At 37.4% G+C, this 15,143-nt stretch overlaps 1 protein-coding gene across 14 annotated transcripts in view; it reads right to left on the bottom strand.

Moving 5' to 3' along the window:
- Window positions 1–15,143, bottom strand: part of CAB39L (calcium binding protein 39 like) — a 121,784-nt gene that overhangs the window by 92,010 nt on the left and 14,631 nt on the right. For 5 of the 14 annotated variants that reach the window (XM_045080602.1, XM_045080612.1, XM_045080606.1 and 2 more), the window contains one exon: window positions 2,670–2,705. The exons of the other annotated variants lie outside the window; for them this stretch is intronic. The gene's annotated coding sequence lies outside the window, so the exon portion shown is untranslated. The remainder of the gene's footprint in view (window positions 1–2,669; window positions 2,706–15,143) is intronic. 14 annotated transcript variants of the gene reach the window in all.

Here is a 15,143-nt window from a genome sequence, read left to right as displayed (position 1 = left end):
TACAGTATAGATATATAAATTAGTGAGCACAACTAAGCTTTTTGAATATATATTCCTAAATTTCAGAAATTAAATGGCTTCCTCAAAGATGTTTGCAAAGTTGTTTTTAAGTTCATACAAATTTGAACAAAATCCTTGAAATTAATATTCATCATTATCTATACAGCATTTTATAATAATCAAAAAATGTTCATATATATATTCTTTACAAAAGCCTTGAAAAGAACAAGAAGGAAATATTATCATAGTAGCACCACTTTACAGATAAGAAATAGAAAACAAATTTATTAGTACAGCAGATTCAGATTTAAAAAATTGAAACTGAAAGGTTAAAAAGCTTGCCTTGGATGCCAGCTTGTTGGTGGAAACACCAGAGTTCAAATCCTCTGGCATTTCTACTAATATCAGCTATTTGGTTTTATACAGCATTATAACTGAAATAACATTTGGCTTATTGTGATTTCAAAATTACTGTAATTTTGATCTTTTATATTTAAAAACATCTCCTTACTAGAGGAGATTATTTTGTGAAGATATGTGCACCACAAGATATTTTCTAAATAGATGAGTTTATGAATAGTTTTAATTCATTTTTGGTTAACTCCCACAATCAAGAATTATCAAGAATTTTGGCATACATATTGCTTCAAAAGTTATTTTAATAACAATTTCTCTGGCAACAAAAGGGAATTCTTTCCTTCCCACAAATCAAAGTTCTTTATTTAGACTTCTTTTATTTTCATTATTATTCATTAATTCTATGTTCATATCTGCTCAACACTGCTTATTGTGCACTGTTATAAAATGATAACCTCACAATTCTTCATACTTTGGATATATTTTCTTTCTCTTTTGTTCTGACAGCAGGTACATGGAATTTATTCTGGGATATCACACATCTAGTGGACTGAATGTTTTTCCTGGGTGACTGGCTGGACCGAATGGTGATATTGTCTATCAAATACTTCTTTTTTTTTTTCATTTTCCATCTATAATAGTTATCACTTAATAATTCTTAGTTATAGCTGCCCCTTAGAAAGTTGCTTGATCTTAGTCTGCACTGGCTCCATGCCCAATTAACTATCATTGTCTCTCATCACCCTCTTAGTACACTGCGAATCATTTGGCATTTCTAACCACAAACGTTAGAAGAAATCTAATGATCTGGACTCTTCTGGGATTCTAGATCAGAACCTTGTGAGAGTTCTTTGTAGTTAGGGAATGAATGAAAGTCAATCAGGTTCTGCAAAACCGGAAAGGAAAAATAACTGAGATGCTAATCATTTTCCTCATTTTTCTGATATACTTTTCTTTCTTCATAGCACTTGGGTCCGTTCTTGTGGACACATCTCCTCTGTCTTCTCCTGTGTTGAGTTAGGAAGAGTATACAGGTATTCCTGACCGGTGCCGCCATATTTGACTTTGTTGATGCCACACCTGAGTTTCAAAGGTTCCATTTCACACTGAGAAATGCGTAAAGGTTTGGGAGTGTTGCTGCGCGGCCACCAGTGTCTGCTGGGTGGTGGGGGGCGGGAAGAGAAAAGCCCTGGGGCTACAAGACCTGGCCCAGTGCCAGAAGCTAAGACTTGCTCAGAGTGTGTGGCCCAACACCTATTTTCTCTTATTTCTTAAAATTTATTTTCTTTCAAAAAAATTTATTTTGTTTCTTAGCTACTTAGTAAATTAGATGCAAATGGTGTTTCTATAAAATAGCAAGATCCTTGATTCAATTAAGGGGAAAAAAGAGCCTTGAATATTTCTTTTTTATTTTATTTATTTATTTATTTTTTTAAGATTTTATTTATTTATTTGACAGAAAGAGATCACAAGTAGGCAGAGAGGCAGGCAGAGAGAGAGGAAGGGAAGCAGGCTCTCTGCTGAGCAGAGAGCCCGATGTTGGGCTCGATCCCAGGACCCTGGGATCATGATCTGAGCCAAAGGCAGAGGCTTTAACCCACTGAGCCACCCAGGCGCCACTGAGCCTTGAATATTTCATGGAAAAAATCATTTTTCACAGATTTTTCCTCTCCAGAGTATTACTGTTTCTATTGATAAATACAGGAATGAAGAGAATACCTTAAAGTGTTCCTTGTAACTTTTTGGATATAAGCAGGTGATAATATTAAAAAAGCCATAAATTATTAAATGCTAAATAAATATATAGAGTTAAAAAATAAACCGAAATAACAATAAACATGTAACTGATAGTTACATAATGAAATACACATGGTGTCATGAATATTACCAGTTTATACAACCAATAGAAGATTTTGCAAATTGTCTTAAATTGCAACATACATGCACTATGTTGATATTTGGATATGTCGGCATCCTCAAGGTAATGTGCAAAATTTAAAGCTCAGTTCTCTTCCTTCTTTCCTCATTTTTCTTCTGTCACCCCTATCCTCCAACTCGCTAAAATACAAAGGACCTTCAGTTACCTGAAGGGCTATGTATCCCTATCCAGTAAGTCCAAGACTGAGGCTGCCTGGGCCACCATTCTCCAAGTCTTTTCCTTTTTTAAGTCCCTTGAGATCAGGCTCTCTGCTCAGCAGGGAGCCTGCTTCTCCCTTTCTCTCTGCCTGCCTCTCTGTCTACTTGTGATCTCTGTCTGTCAAATAAATAAATAAAATCTTTAAAAATAAAAAAATAAAATAAAAGAGACTCACAGATTCCTGACTCGGGCAGGTGGATGGATGGTGGTGCTATTGACAATAAGGAGGAAATAAAAGAAAACAGGTTTAGAGAAGTATACCAGGAGTTTGATTAAGTCCCTTGAGATGCACTTGATAATAAATCCAGTTCTTGAGTTCTTACCCAACATCCCAAAGTAACGAACATTTCTTAAGTGCTTTCTATGTCCCAGGTACCATGCTAGGTAGTTTCAACTACATTATCAATTCTCCTGAATGTTGTATGATACAATTCTACCCAGATACAGTCCTGTTAAAATAAATCTCCCCATTACTTCATTCTGCCTCTCATTATGAAGTCTGCACACCGTCCCATAAAGCTACTATGATAGGTGATTTAGATTGCTTCCTTTTGTCTATCATTAATAATGCCACACATATCCTTTAAGCAAGTCTTTGTATCCATTTCTGATAATTTTCTTAATATAGATTATATGGTGATTTGGCCTTGAAGATCACTCTTCTGCCCAACTATTCATTCTCTTCCTCCCATGTCTTTAAGGTGAGGCATTACTGATCATGTACCACACTCCATCACCTACTTATTTCTGGACATCAGTTCCTAGTTCAGTTTTTAATATTTCTCTTGATCTAAACTGCAGTGTCTTGCTATCATTCCTTTGGCCAACAATCCATAGCTTCTTGCTTCACTTTCTCCCACCTTAAGCCTCTGACAGAATACCTAGAAAGGCAGCATGGTATAAATTAAAGATGGGAGTAATTACTGTTAAATTAAGTCATAAATTTAGTGCAATTCCAGTATCACAAGAATCTGATCTGTAGCTCTAGTTCCAAATTACTTAGCAGAGGGTAAAATGATACGAGGAAAAAAATATGAAAAAATATAATTATGGATATACTTACAACTAAACCCATAACACTTTCTGATTTTCTATTTCAAAAGCATAATTCAGAAGTCCAAAATATACTTTAATTGCAAAATAGAGTGCTGGTATGTTAAGGCAAGAATAAAGGTCATTTAGGGCCATCACTTAATTCTTTTATTAAATATTCAGTGTTCTCAAAGAGACGTGTTTCTCCATTAAAAATTTCTATTTTGTGGGGCACCTGGGTGGCTCAGTTGGTGAAGTGTCTGCCTTCGCCTCAGGTTATGATCCGGGGTCCTGAGATCAAGTCCCGAGTTGGGCTCCCTGCTCAGCAGAGCCTGTTTCTCCCCCTTCCCCACTTGTACCCTCTCTCTGTCTCACTCTCTCTCTCTCAAATAGATAACATTTTTTTTTTAAAAGTTCTATTTTTTCTTTGAATATCCTAAGCCCCTCTTAGCTATAGTTTTAAATACTTTTTATATCTGACAAGGGGTTAAATCCAAAATATATATAGAATTCATTCAACTCAATAGCAAAAAACCCAAACAATCCAATTAAAAAATGAACAGGGACCCCTGAGTGGTTCAGTTGGTTAAGCATCTGACTCTTGATCTCAGCTCAGGTCTTGATCCTGGAGCTGTGAGTTCAAGCCCGTGTTGGGCTCCATTTTGGGTGTAGAGTCTATTTTTTAAAAAATGGACAGAGGATCTGAATAGATATTTTTCAAAAGAAGACATACAGGGGAACCTGGTTGGCTCAGCTGGTTAAGCATCCAACTCTTGATTTAGGCTTGGGTCATGATTTGGGGATTGAACCCTGTTTCAGACTCTGCACTCAGCATGGAATCTGCTTATCTCTCCCCCTCTGCTCCTTCCCCTGCTCACTCACTCTTTCTCTCTCAATAATTAAATCTTAAAAATAAAGAAAAGACATACAGATAGCCAACAGACACATCTGAAGATACTCCACATCATTAATCATCAGGAAAATGCAAATCAAAACCACAAAGAGATATCACCTCACATCTTTCAGAATGGCTATCATCAAAAACACAAGAAAGAACTGTTGGCAAGAATGTAGAGAAATGGAAACCTTTATGCACGGTCAATAGGAATATAAATTAGTGCAGTCACTATGCAAAACAGTACAGACATTTCTTTAAAAGAGTTTAAAAAGAACTACCATATGATACAGCAATTCCACTTCTGGGTATTTATAAAAGGGAATGAAAACACGAATTTGAAAAAAAAAAAAAAGCAACCCCATGTTTATTGTGGCATTATTTACATAGCCAAGATAGAGAAACAACCTAAGTGCCCATCGATGGAAGAATGAATAAGGAAGATGTGATCTATATCTATATCTACTTATCTATCTATATATCATAATGGGATACTATTCATAAAAAAGAACGAAGTGTTGCCATTTGCAACAACATGGGTGGAACTTGAGGGCATTAAGCTAAGTGACATAAGTCAGGCAAAGAAAGACAAATACCATACAATCTCACTTATACGTGGAATTAAAAAAACAAAACAAAACCAAGCTCACAGATAAGAGAACAGATTGGTGGTTGCCAGAGTCAGGGGATGGGGGGAGCACAAAATGGGTGAGGAGACTCAAAAATACAAGCGTCTAGTTATAAAATAATTCATGAAGATACAATATACAGCATGGCAACTATAGTTAACTCTGTATTGCATATTTGGAAGTTGTTAAAAATCTTAGAAGATTTTTACATCTTACATAAATCTTAGAAGGCATCACAACAAGGAAAAATTTTTCTAACTATCTGTGGTGATGGATGTTAACTAGACTTACTATGGTGATGATTTTGTAAAATATAGAAACATCAAATCATTATACACCTTATGTTATATGTCAGTTAAAAAAAAAAAAAAGCTTTTTTTTAGAATTCAAGCCCCTAAAGATAACTTGTCAAACTTCCCTTTGAAACTTTCTGTATCAAGACTAACAGAATAACTTATGTGGTTAAACTGTCTATACACATAAGTTTCATTCTGTCTCACAGCCCTTTAAACTATAGCTCACATACACATTCAATTCTCTGGATCCAAGTTATTTATTTGAAAATGATAGATTCATGGCTGAGTCAACCCCAACCTCCCATGAGAAGAACTAAGTTATGATCTGCATTACATTAACATGGTTTCTGTGATATGAAAACATGAAAAACACATACAACACAGAATTTAGTTCTAATAACTGAGATTAAAAAATATTCAAAAACCTTGAAGAGAGGACGTCTAGCTCTCTAACTAGACAAGCACTTAACCAAATTAAGGTAAATGATCTCATGTGGCTTGAAGATAAGTCAAATTAACAAGCTCTTTGATTTAAATACAATTTGCTCAGCAAATTAACAAAATAAAGCACCTATTCCAATCAAATCAATGACATTTCTATATACTAGTGATAGAAACCTAGAACAGGGAAGTAAAATGTGATTTTATTTTAAAACTCTTAAATACCTGAGAATTAATTTAACTTGGGACTTCAATTAAGTCTAAGAAAATGATATAACCCACAGTTCTAAGTCAGTAAGTATTCATTCACTTAATTCTTTTAAGTTGTATTTTTTCCCCACTGAAAATTCATTTTTAAAAACTTAGGGACAGGGACGCCTGGGTGGCCCAGTTGATTAAGCATCTGCCTTCGGCTCAGGTCTTGATGTCAGGGTCCTGGGATGGAGCCTGGTTCTCCCTCTCCCTCTGCTCTTCTATCTGCTTGTGCTCACTCTCGTTCTCTCTCTCAAATAAATAAATAATATTTAAAAAAAAAAGAAAGAAAAGATAGGATTTTTCATGGCACCAAGAGAAAGGGGGAGAAGAGAGTAAGGTAACTCAAATAATGTGAAACACTGTAAGTAATCTGAATACTATAAATTTAACTGTAACATCTACCACAGAAAACCAATAGATATGTATAACATTACCTAAAGAGATAAAATGGCTTCTAGGGCTGCATTACTTGCTTATAGCCTAACTGAAACTGTTAATGATGAATGCTGGACTCTTGGGTGGCTCAGTCGGTTACGCGGCTGCCTTCGGCTCAGGTCATGATCCCAGGGTTCTGGGATCGAGCCCTCCATCAGGCTCTCTGCTCAGCGGAGAACCTGTTTCTCCCTCTCCCGCTGCCTACCTCTCTGCCTACTTGTGTTCTGTCTGTCAAATAAGTAAATACAATCTTTAAAAAAATATATACAAAAGATGAATGCATCATTCAGGGGAGACACTGGTTAGCCACTCAAACATATGCTGAGAGGAAAAGGTTAAATTTGGCAAGGCTGATTCATTCTAGGAGAGTTGTCTCGTACCTGGTATTTCTGCTATATAGTAAGGTTAGTATAGAGATGGCTGCCCAAGCTATCTTTGCCTGATGTCACTAAATAGCTTAATCCTAATTAATAAATCCTGTTGTTCAATATTTAGATGGTCACATCTATTCCCTCCGTTTTCATAGAATCCCCTGGTGTATCCACATTTGATATTCATTCTGCCACTATAAGTTAAATTTTTGAGAATTTTTAATAAGTGGGATCAAATACTGTATATTCTTTTTTGTCTGGCTTCTTTTATGTATTATAATTGTTCTGAGATTCCTCCTCTTTGTCAAGTGTACAGCTGAGTAGTATTGCACTAAAAGGATATACCATAACTTGGTTATTCATCTTCCTGTTATCACCACTTTGGAAAAACCTGGCAGCTTCTTAAAATGTACAACACCCACCTACCACATGATACAACTATTTCACTCCTACATATTTATCAAGAAAAAAGACAGCATATGTCCATATAAAGACCTGTAGATAAATATTCATGGTATTTTTATCTGTAGTAGCTCAAAATTGGAAACAGCCCATTTCCATCCATATGTGAATGAATAAATAAGTGAATTGTGGTAAATCCATAAAATGACATATTACTCAGCAATAAAAAGGAATAAACTGTGGTACATTCAACATAGATGAATCTCAAAATGCTAGGCTGAGTAAAGGAAGACAAAAAATGAGTACTTACTTCTTGTCTTCTGTTCATTTTGTTTTTTCTTTTCCCTCATTTCATTGTTTTCCTTCTCTGGTTTAAAAAAGAAAAACTCTAAGGGTGCCTGGCTGGCTCTGTTGGTAGAGCATGTGACCCTTGATCTTGGGATTGTAAATTCAAGCCCTATGTTGGGTGTAGAGATTACTTAAAAATAAAATCTTAAAAAAAAAACCACTCTTATTTGTCTTCTTCCATTGGTTACATTTGAAATGTTTTTACCTTTGGTTCACATAGCACATGGACCTTAGAATACTGAAATTCCAATCAATCCCTGATGTACATGGCACAGTGGGCCATGTAAATGGTCCATGTATAGTACAATATTGTAGTTCTGCCTTGCTTGTTAACAACAAATTATTTAAGTAGTGCCCGGTTACCTGTGGGGATTATGTTCCAAGACCCCCAGTAAAGTCCTAAAGACACAGATAGTACTGGACCCTATATGTATGTACCATATATATTACATATAGAGAGAGCTCATACACACACACACACACCCTTGAACAACACGGAGCTTGGAGAATGCAGTTGAAAATCCATGTGTGACTTCTGACTTGCCAAAATTTTTCCTTCCCTATTATTGACTGGAAGCCTTATTGATAACATAAAGAGTCGGTTAACACATATTTTATATATTACAGGTGTTATATACTGTATTCTGTATACTGTATAAAGTGAGCTAGAAAAAATATTGCTAAGAAAATCGTAAGTTAGAGCAAACACATTTACTGTACTGTACAAAACCTGCAGTTGAAACCCATGCTGTTCAGGGGTCAATGTACTATATTTTTTCTATACATACATACCTACCTATGATAAAGTTTAATTTCTATATTAGGAACAGTAAGAGATTAATACTTCTGGTTCTGAAATAGAATAATTATAATAATATATTAAAAGTTATGTGAATGTGATGTCTTTATCTCTCAAAATATCTTATTGGGCTATATTCACGTCTCTTCTTGCAATGATGTGAGATAATAAAATGCCTACATAATCAGACAAAGTGAGGTAAATGATATAGGTATTGTGATATAGTTATGCCATTAATGACCTTCTGATGATACATCAGGAGGAGGACCATCTGCTTTTAGACTATGGCTGAACAAGGGTAAGTGAAACCACAGATTAAGAGGTCACTACTATAAGGGTGCCTGGCTGGCTCAGTCAGTGGAGCGTGAAACTCTTGATCATGGTGTTATGAGTTTGAGCCCCATGCTGGGTACAGAGACTACTAAAAATAAAAATCTTTTAATAAAGGTGGGGGGGGGACGACTATATTATTATTACTATTTTCTTCCACCAATGTTGGCTTAGCTTCACTCATGTTTTCTTTATTTTCTATTTCTTCTTTTATTTCACACCTACCTTTTTGGACCATTTTCCTTCTTGAAATACACCATTTAGAACAGTATATTTTAAAGTGTGGGGTGTGACCTACTGGTCTCTCTATGCTTGGCATTCTATACCTGGACAACCGTAAGATGTATTTCTCTTTATTTACCCTGACTGAGATTCACTGGGTTCCTTAAATCTGACAACTGTGTCTTTTATCAATTCTGGCAAAACTTTAAAGGCAACTACAAATATTGCCTCATCCCTATTTCATGTTAGGGGTTTTTTTTTTTTTTTGGGGGGGGGGAACTCTTGATTAGATCATCTCACAGTCTTTTATTTTCAATAACATTTTTCTCTATGGATGGTCTTCTATGTAGTCTCCTCTTTTTTTTTTCCATTTTTATTTTTTAATAAACACATAATGTATTTTTATCCCCAGGGGTACAGGTCTGTGAATTGCCAGGTTTACACACTTCACAGCACTCACCATAGCATATACCCTCCCCAATGTCCATAACCCCACCCAACCTTCTCCCGACACCCCTCCCCCAAGTAAACCTCAGTTTGTTTTGTGAGATTAAGAGTCACTTATGCTTTGTCTCCCTCCCGATCCCATCTTGTTTCATTTATTCTTCTCCTATCCTCCTAACCCTCATGCTGCATCTCCACTTCCTCATATCAGGGAGATCATATGATAGTTGTCTTTCTCTGATTGACTTATTTCACTAAGCATGATACCCTATAGTTCCATCCACGTCATGACAGATGCCAAGATTACATTTCTTTGATGGCTGCATAGTATTCCACTGTGTATATATATACCACATCTTCTTTATCGATTCATCTGTTGATGGACATCTAGGTTCTTTCCATAGTTTGGCTATTGTAGACATTGCTGCTATAAACATTCGGGTGCACATGCCCCTTCGGATCACTACGTTTGTATCTTTAAGGTAAACACCCAGTAGTGCAATTGCTGGGTCATAGGGTAGTTCTATTATCAACTTTTTGAGGAACCTCCATGCTGTTTTCCAGAGTGGTTGCACCAGCTTGCATTCCCACCAACAGTGTAGGAGGGTTCCTCTTTCTCCTCATCCTCGCCAGGATCTGTCATTTCCTGACTTGTTAATTTTAGCCATTCTGACTGGTGTGAGGTGGTATCATTGTGGTTTTGATTTGTATTTCCCTGATGCCGAGTGATATGGAGCAGTTTTTCATGTGTCTGTTGGCCATCTGGATGTCTTCTTTGCAGAAATGTCTGTTCATGTCCTCTGCCCATTTCTTGATTGGATTATTTGTTCTTTGGGTGTTGAGTTTGAGAAGTTCTTTATAGATTTTGGACACTAACCCTTTATCTGATATGTCTTTGCAAATATCTTCTCCCATCCTGTCAGTTGTCTTTTGGTTTTGTTAACTGTTTCCTTGGCTGTACTAAAGCTTTTGATCTTGATGAGATCCCAATAGTTCATTTTTGCCCTTGCTTCCCTTGCCTTTGGTGATGTTCCTAGGAAGACTTTGCTGTGGCTAAGGTCGAACAGGTTGCTGCCTGTGTTCTCCTCAAGGATTTTGATGGTTTCTTTTCTCACACTGAGTCCTTCATCCATTTTGAGTCTATTTTTGAGTGTGGTATATGGAAATGGTCCAATTTCATTTTACTGCATGTGGCCGTCCAATTTTCCCAACACCATTTATTGAAGAGGCTGTCTTTTTTCCATTGGACATTCTTTCCTGCTTTGTCAAAGATTAGTTGACCATAGAGTTGAGGGTCTATTTCTGGGCTCTCTATTCTGTTCCATTGATCTATGTGTCTGTTTTTGTGCCAGTACCATGCTGTCTTGATGATGACAGCTTTGCAATAGAGCTTGAAGTCCGGAATTGTGATGCCACCAACTTTGGCTTTCTTTTTCAATATTCCTTTGGCTATTTGAGGTCTATTCTGGTTCCATGTAAATTTTAGGATTATTTGTTCCATTTCTTTGAAAAAATGCATGGGACTTTGATAGGGATTGCATTAAATGTATGGATTGCTTTAGGTAGCATAGACATTTTCACAATATTTGTTCTTCCAATCCAGAAGCATGGAACATTTTTCCATTTCTTTTTGCCTTCCTCATTTTCTTTCATGAGTACTTTATAGTTTTCTGAGTATACATTCTTAGCCTCTTTGGTTAGGTTTATTCCTAGGTATCTTATAGTTTTGGCTGCAATTGTAAATGGGATTGACTACTTAATTTCCCTTTCTTCTGTCTTGTTGTTGGTGTAGAGAAATGCAACTGATTTCTGTGCATTGATTTTATATCCTGACACTTTACTAAATTCCTGTACAAGTTCTAGCAGTTTTGGAGTGGAGTCTTTTGGGTTTTCCACATATAGTTATCATATCATCTGCAAAAAGTGATAGTTTGACTTCTTCTTTGCTGATTTGGATGCCTTTAATTTCCTTTTGTTGTCTGATTGCTGAGGCTAGGACTTCTAGTACTATGTTGAATAGCAGCGGTGATAATGGACATCCCTGTCATGTTCCTGACCTTAGCAGAAAAGCTTTCAATTTTTCTCCATTGAGAATGATATTTGCGGTGGGTTTTTCATAGATGGCTTTGATGATATTGAGGTATGTGCCCTCTATCCCTACACTTTGAAGAGCTTTGATCAGGAAGGGATGCTGTACTTTGTGAAATGCTTTTTCAGCATCTATTGAGAGTATCATATGGTTCTTGTTCTTTCTTTTATTAATGTGTTGTATCGCATTGATTGATTTGCGGATGTTGAACCAAACTTGCAGCCCTGGAATAAATCCCACTTGGTCGTGGTGAATAATCCTTTTAATGTACTGTTGAATCCTATTGGCTAGTATTTTGGTGAGAATTTTTGCATCTGTGTTCATCAAGGATATTGGTCTGTAATTCTCTTTTTTGATGGTACCCTTGTCTGGTTTTGGGATCAAGGTGATGCTGGCCTCATAAAATGAGTTTGGAAGTTTTCCCTCTATTTCTATTTTTTGGAACAGTTTCAGGAGAATAGGAATTAGTTATTCTTTAAATGTTTGGTAGAATTCCCCCGGGAAGCCATCTGGCCCTGGGCTTTTGTTTGTTTGGAGATCTTTTTTTTCTTTTTTAAGATTTTATTTATTTATTTGACAGAGCGAGATCACAAGTAGGCATAGAGGCAGGCAGAGAGAGAGAGAGAGAGAGGAGGAAGCAGGCTCCCTGCTGAGCAGAAAGCCCCATGCGGGACTCGATCCCAGGACCCTGAGATCATGACCTGAGCCGAAGGCAGTGGCTTAACCCACTGAGCCACCCAGGTGCCCACTGTTGTGTATTCTTTATCATTTGTTTCCATGAATTTTTTCAATTCTTCTTTAATTTCCTGGTTGATCTGTTCATTCTTTAGAAGGATGCTGTTTAGTCTCCATGTATTTGGGTTCTTTCCAAATTTCCTCTTGTGACTGAGTTCTAGCTTCAGAGCATTGTGGTCTGAAAATATGCAGGGAATGATCCCAATCATTTGATACTGGTTGAGACCTGATTTATGACCCAGGATGTGATCTATTCTGGAGAATATTCCATGTGCACTAGAGAAGAACGTGTAGTCTGTTGCTTTGGGATGAAATATTCTGAATATATTTGTGATGTCCATCTGCTCCAGGGTGTGATTTAAGGCCTTTAGTTCCTTGTTGATCTTTTGCTTGGATGATCTGTCCATTTCAGTGAGGGGAATGTTAAAGTCCCCTACTATTATTGTATTATTGCTGATGTGTTTCTTTGATTTTGTTATTAATTGGTTTATATAGTGGGCTGCTCCCACGTTAGGGGCATAGATATTTAAAATTGCTAGATCTTCTTGTTGGACAGAGCCTTTGAGTATGATATAGTGTCCTTCCTCATCTCTTATGGTCTTTGGCTTAAAATCTAATTGATCTGATATAAGGACTGCCACCCCAGCTTTCTTCTGATGTCCATAAGCATGGTACATTGTTTTCCACCCCCTCACTTTAAATCTGGAGGTGTCTTCGGGTCTAAAATAAGTTTCTTGTAGGCAGCATATTGATGGGTTTTGGTTTTTTATCCACTCTGATACCCTGTGTCTTTTGATTGGGGCATTTAGCCCATTAACATTCAGGGTAACTATTGAGAGATATGAATTTAGTGCCATTGTATTGCCTTTAAGGTGACTGTTACTGTATATTGTCTCTGTTCCTTTCTGATCTACTACTTTAAGGCTCTCTCTTTGCTTAGAGGACCCCTTTCAATATTTCCTGTAGAGCTGGTTTGGTATTTGCAAATTCTTTCAGTTTTTGTTTGTCCTGGAAGCTTTTTATCTCTCCTTCCATTTTCAATGATAGCCTAGCTGGATATAGTATTCTTGGCTGCATATTTTTCTCGTCCAGTGCTCTAAATATATCATGCCAGTTCTTTCTGGCCTGCCAGGTCTCTGTGGATAATTCTGCTGCCAATCTAATATTTTTACCATTGTATGTTACAGACTTCTTTTCCCGGGCTGCTTTCAGGATTTTCTCTTTGTCGCTAAGACTTGTAAATTTTACTATTAGATGACGGGGTGTGGATCTATTCTTGTTGATTTTGAGGGGGGTTCTCTGCACCTCCTTGATTTTGATGCTTGTTCCCTTTGCCATATTAGGGAAATTTTCCCCAATAATTCTCTCCAGTATACCTTCTGCTCCCCTCTCTCTTTCTTCTTCTTCTGGAATCCCAATTATTCTCATGTTGTTTCATCTTATTGTGTCACTTATCTCTCGAATTCCCGCCTCGTGATCCAGTAGCTGTTTGTCCCTCTTTTGCTCAATTCTTTATTCTCTGTCATTTGGTATTCTATATCACTAATTCTTTCTTCTGACTCATTTATCCTAGCAGTAAGAGCCTCCATTTTTTATTGCACTCATTAAAAGCTTTTTTGATTTGAACTTGGTTAGATTTTAGTTCTTTTATTTCTCCAGAAAGTGCTTTTATCTCTCCAGAGAGGGTTTCTCTAATATCTTCCGTGCCTTTTTCAAGCCTGGCTAGAACATTGAGAATTGTCATTCTGAACTCTAGATCTGACATATTACCAATGTCTGTATTGATTAGGTCCCTAGCCTTTGGTACTGCCTCTTGTTCTTTTTTTTTTTTTTTGTGGTGAGTTTTTCCACCTTGTCATTTTGTCCAGATAAGAGTATATGAAGAAACAAATAAAATACTAAAAGGGAGGCAAAGACCCCAAGAAAATGTGCTTTAACCAAATCAGAAGAGACCCCAAATCATGGTGGGGAGAGAGGGGATAAAAAGAAGTTCAGGAAAAAAAAAATTTTAAAAAGGAAACAAATAAAGAAAATATAAAAAAGAGAAAAAATATATATATATTAGATAAACTAGTTAAAAATGTTAAAAATTAAAAAGATAAAAGTTAAAAAAATTTAGAAGAAAAAAATAAAATTAAAAAAAAATTAAATTGGGCGCCTGGGTGGCTCAGTGGGTTAAGCCGCTGCCTTCGGCTCAGGTCATGATCTCAGGGTCCTGGGATCGAGTCCCGCATCGGGCTCTCTGCTCAGCAGGGAGCCTGCTTCCTCCTCTCTCTCTCTGCCTGCCTCTCTGCCTACTTGTAATCTCTCTCTATCAAATAAATAAATAAAATCTTTAAAAAAAATTAAATTAACAGCAAGACTGAAGAATCATGGGGAGAAAGTCATGAGTTCCGTGCTTTGCTTTCTCCTCCTCTGGAATTCTGCTGCAATCCTTGGTAAGTGAACTTGGTCTTGGCTGGATTTCTTGTTGATCTTCTGGGGGAGGGGCCTGTTGTAGTGATTCTCAATTGTCTTTGCCCCAGGCAGAATTGCACCACCCTTACCAGGGGCCGGGCTAAGCAATCCGCTTTGGTTTACTTTCGGGAGCTTTTGTTCCCTGAACACTGTCCGTAGAGTTCCGGAGGATGGGAATGAAAATGGCGGCATCCCAATCTCCGGCCTGGATGAGCCGAAACCTCAGGGCCCCACTCCTCAGTGCGCCCTCAGAGAAAAGTGCCCAATCACTCCCGTCTCCCTGGCCTCCGGCCGTGCTCCGAGCTCACCCAGCCTGCTACCGGTTCAAGGTAACCCCAAGCTGAGAGCTCACTCCTCGGCTCTGTTTCTGTAGTTGGCTTCCCTGGTCTAATATTTGTGAGCCCTGCAACACTCAGACATCCCCGATCCTTCTGTGACCCTGCGGGACCTGGGGCCATGCTGACCCCAT

This window comes from Mustela putorius, unplaced genomic scaffold (genome assembly GCF_011764305.1).
Source record: "Mustela putorius furo isolate JIRA1106 unplaced genomic scaffold, ASM1176430v1.1 tig00000461_pilon_pilon_pilon, whole genome shotgun sequence".
Taxonomy (NCBI): Eukaryota; Metazoa; Chordata; class Mammalia; order Carnivora; family Mustelidae; genus Mustela; species Mustela putorius.
Note: the sequence above shows the minus strand (reverse complement) of the source record. Positions and strands in the feature narration are given on the sequence as shown.